Raw genomic sequence first — 4694 nt, 5'->3', positions numbered from 1 at the left:
ACGCCCCCAAGAACCCTGCCCCGCCTACTTACCAGTCCTGACACGCCCAGGCTCCTCTATCCCCGCCCAAGACACGCCCTTTAAGGCTCTCCCCGTCCCAGCTCTTAAAGACACAGTCTCCCAGACGAGTGGGGATGAGGGATGAGCTGTCCCCTGCAGTCTTCCCCATTCTCCATCTGCTTTCTGTCCCCAGCCTGTCACTTCTGCTTTCAGACAGAAGCTATATTTGAAAGCACATGGGTTATAGACTTCAGGAGGCCCGAGAGACGTCTAAGGGGGGAAGCTTGGAGCTTCTGTTACTGAGGGTGGGGTGGAAGGGTGAGAGCTATAGTAATGAAAGGGGAAACAGGGCATGGTGGTGTATGCCCCTAGTCCTGGTACTCCGGAGGCAGAGGCAGGAGGATTGTGATATTAAGGCCAGTCTGAGCATCACAGCGAGACATTTTCTCAGTATGATGATCTCAGTATGATAAAGATGATCGTTGCGGATGATGGTGGTGGTGATGATTTCAAAATACTCCCGGTGAAAACGGCCTCCTGCTGCCTGCCAGCAGTCTGGCTGTGGAGCCTGGAACGCCTGGATCCGAGGTGCCTCGTGAGGTTCCTCAGCGTTCCCCTCTACAGCACCCCTTGGATGCCAGGCACACACTAAGCCACTGAGCTGCGCCCCAGCTTGGAAGACTCCAGCAAACATCAAGATAAGCAGTGGTGTAGCCCTGCAACCTTAGCTTCTCAGGAGGCTGGCGGGATTAAAAAATTCAAAGCCTGCCCGGGTTCCAGTTCAAGGACAGCTCTAGCATTTAGTAAGACCATTTCCCAGAATGCAACGTGAAAAGGGGAGCTGCGGTGCGGTGGGAAATTCAGTAGCACGGCAGCACGGCAGCACTTGCTGATTGTTCTCAGAGCAGTAGGATTAGTCGCCAGAACCACGATTAATTAACAAGCACACCGGGGCTGCTGAGACGGCTCAATGGTCAGTGTGGGCACTGATGCTAAGCCCCTCGACCTGAGATTGATCCCTGGAACCCAACGGTGATGGAGATCTTACTCTTGGAGGTTGTGCTCTGACTTCCCCACGTGCACCGTAGCATAAGCATACACACACATGCACACACACCACACACACACACACACACCACACACGCACACACACACCACCAAATAAGCAAATGTAATGTGTTAAGTAAGCCGAATGTAGTACAACATCTGGCATGGTAAGAGTTGAACAGGTGGGAGGGAGGGGAAACTCCGGTCAGGATGTAAAATAAATAAAATTAAATAATAATAATAATAATAATAATAATAATAGTTGAATGGTAGAACTGCCTGCCAGAACCCCCATGGCCGGCACCACTATGCTTTTCTGTTTCTTTGTTTGCTTTGAGACTGGATCTTGGCCGGGCTGTGGTGGCACATGCCTTTAATCCCAGCACTTGGGAGGCAGAGGCAGGTGGATTTCTGAGTTCGAGGCCAGCCTGGTCTATAGAGTGAGTTCCAGGACAGCCAGGGCTACACAGAGAAACCGTGTCTCGAAAACAAACAAACAAACAAACAAACAAACAAAACGAAAGTAAAAGAGACTGGATCTCACTATGTGGCCCTCATTGTCCAGGAACCAGCCACTGTAGACCAAGCTTACAGAGATCTGCCTTCCTCTGCCTCCCTAGTACTAGGATTAAAGGTGTGTACCACTAAACCCCCCCATCATGACCACAGTTCTCGAGTGTACAGGACCCATTTCAATGTGTCACGAGTCACAGACAGCAGGCGGCAGTATAGAATTCCTCCCCTGGAAAGGGAAGATTTCCTACATGTATCAGTTAGTTCTTGCTGCGTAACAACCAGCCCCTAGAGTCACAGATCGAATCCACCAGCATCTTTAAATACGTCTGAGTGTCTGAGACGCATGCTTTTGGGAGAGACTCTGTAAAGGTTCTGACCCGAGTGCTTCTTCTGCTTGCATCTCCAGCCTGAGGCTGAGGCTGCTCAGACGTTTGCCTTTCTCCGAATAGCCTCAGGACTTCTCTCTAAGTGACCCTCTCTACATGGCTGATTCCTGGCCTTCCCCAGCACAAGGCTACGCCAGGGTAGATGTCTGTTCATGTGATACCTCGGGGAAGTTAGCACAAGGGACTGGAGAGAAAAGGGGGAGCTAGCTATACCCCATTCTGGGAATCTGTGGCGGAAGTTAAGAAGGCAGAGTAGTGCCACTTCCTCCATAGCCACTGTGGAGAGGAAACAGCCCCTGACTCTCCCCAGGGCATGTGAGACCCATGACTCTGATGTGATCATATTTGGAGAGTATCAGCTGCCTTTGTGTTTTGGTCCACAGAAGTGTCCAGCAGGGGCTTTTGTGAGGACCAGAGTGCGACTATATTATGTGTCAGGGAGGGAAAGACACCCCCCTACACACAATCCTGCTCAGTGGATGACTGCCTGTGGCATCGTATGTGGGCTTGTCCTGTCTTCAGTCTCTACTTTGAGGCAAGGTCTCTCTATGTCGCCCAGACTGTCTTGGATTCCTGATCCTCCTGCCTCAACTTCCTGAATGCTTGCATCACAGGCATGTGCCAGCATGCGGCTCCTGTCTCTAGTTCATTATGAACTAACCCCAAGTCAACAAAAGCTGGACCGGGCTGGCCTGTAGTTTATTTGACAAGCATCTCTGAAGCCCTGGGCTCCATCTTCAGTATGACATAAACCTGGTGCGCTGGGGCACACCTGTAATCCAGCGCTCAGGAGGAGATTGGGGGGTGTATTAGGGTTCTCTAGAGTCACAGAACTTATGGAATGTTTCTATATCTTAAGGGAATTTATTGTGATGACTTATAGTTTATTGTGGGACTTAGAGTTAGTTAGTTAGTCCATCTAACCCAACAATGGGGAGCTGTGAATGGGAAGTCCAAGGATCTAGTAGTTGCTCAATCCCACGAGGCTGGGTGCTTCAGCTGGTCTTCTGTAGTGCTGGCAAGTAAGTGAAAGCAGGCGAAGAGCAAATCTTCCTTCTTCCAATGTCCTTATGTAGGTCTCCAGCAGGAAATGTGACCCAGATTAAAGGTGTGTACCACCATGCCTGGATTTGGGATTTATTTATTTTTTTTTAAAGATTTATTTATTTATTATTTATGAATACACTGTAGCTGTCTTCAGACACACCAGAAGAGGGCGTCAGATCTCATTACAGATGGTTGTGAGCCACCATGTGGTTGCTGGGATTTGAACTCAGGACCTCTGGAAGTGCAGTCACTGCTCTTAACCACTGAGCCATCTCTCCAGCCCTGGATTTGGGATTTATTTTGTCCCAGGCTGACCTTGAACTCAGAGATCTCTTTGCCTTATTCTCCTGGGATTAAAGTGTGTAGTACCTTGCCTGGGCCTAAGCTTTTCATGGCCACTATGCCTCAAGATCTCCATGCCAAGATCTAGGCTAGTAACTTGTATCTCCCAGCCTCAAGATCTGGATCACAGGTGAGCCTTCCAATTCTGGATGGTAGTTCATTCCAGATATAGTCAAGTTGACAACCAAGAATAGCCACTACAGGAGGTCTAGGTCAACCCTGGCTACTGAGTAAATTCAAGGGCAGCCTGGGCTACAAAAGATTCCATCTCAAAAAACAAGGCTGGGCCAGGCGGTGGTGGCGCACGCCTTTAATCCCAGCACTCGGGAGGCAGAGGCAGGCGGATTTCTGAGTTCGAGGCCAGCCTGGTCTACAGAGTGAGTTCCAGGACAGCCCGGGCTATACAGAGAAACCCTGTCTCGAAAAACCAAAAAAAAAAAAAAAAAAAAAAAAAAAAAAAAAAAAAAAAAAAAACAAGGCTGGGTGGTGGTGGGAGGCAAGCAGAGGCACTTGCATGCCCTTGAAGCAAGGCCAGCCTGGTCTACAGAAGGACTTCCAGGACAGCCAGAGCTACACAGAGAGACCTTGTTTCAAACAACAATAACAACAACAACCAAAACCAAACAACCAAAGCAAACTGCAGCTATTGACTGGGGACCCACAATACTTGTGTGTTTGTGCCCTGCAGGAGGGGAGCTGTAATCTCCATTTCACTGATAGGAGAAGCAGCTGCTCAGGCTGATGAAGTGACTGTCCCCAGGGCCTGCACTGTGAAGTGGAAAAGTCTGGACAGCAACCATGCCTTCCCGCCAGGCTTGGCATCCTCCTTCACACACACAGGTAAGGCCAAATCTGCCCCCATACTTAGTTAGCATGCCCGCTGGTTTTGGAGGTCAGGGTGTGGGTGGCAGCTGGGACACAGTATAAGAACCTGGGGACAGTGCTAGCAGAAGTAGTAAGGGCTAGCTAAAGTGGAAAGAGAAATATAACTTTCTATTTCAGTCTAAGAGGCCTTGAGACCCACAGTTCCTTAAAGATTCATGAGCCTCACCTTAACTAGTCCCTTTCTCAGTCATATCCTCACCTTAACTAGTACCCTGCTCAGTGATTCCCTTACCTTAACTAGTCCCCGTCTCAATGATGCCCTCACCTTAACTAGTCCTCTTCTTAATGATGCCCTCACCTTAACTAGTCCCCTTCTTAATGATGCCCTCACCTTAACTAGTCCCCTTTTCAATGATGCCCTCACCTTAACTAGTGCCTTTCTCAATGATGCTCTTACCTTAACTAGTATCCTTCTCAATGGTGCTCTTAACTAGTCCCTTTCCCAATGAGGCCCTCACCTTAACTAGTCCT

Source organism: Grammomys surdaster, unplaced genomic scaffold, assembly GCF_004785775.1.
Source record: "Grammomys surdaster isolate TR1022 unplaced genomic scaffold, NIH_TR_1.0 125976, whole genome shotgun sequence".
In the NCBI taxonomy this organism is placed as follows: domain Eukaryota; kingdom Metazoa; phylum Chordata; class Mammalia; order Rodentia; family Muridae; genus Grammomys; species Grammomys surdaster.
This window is presented reverse-complemented; position numbering follows the sequence as displayed.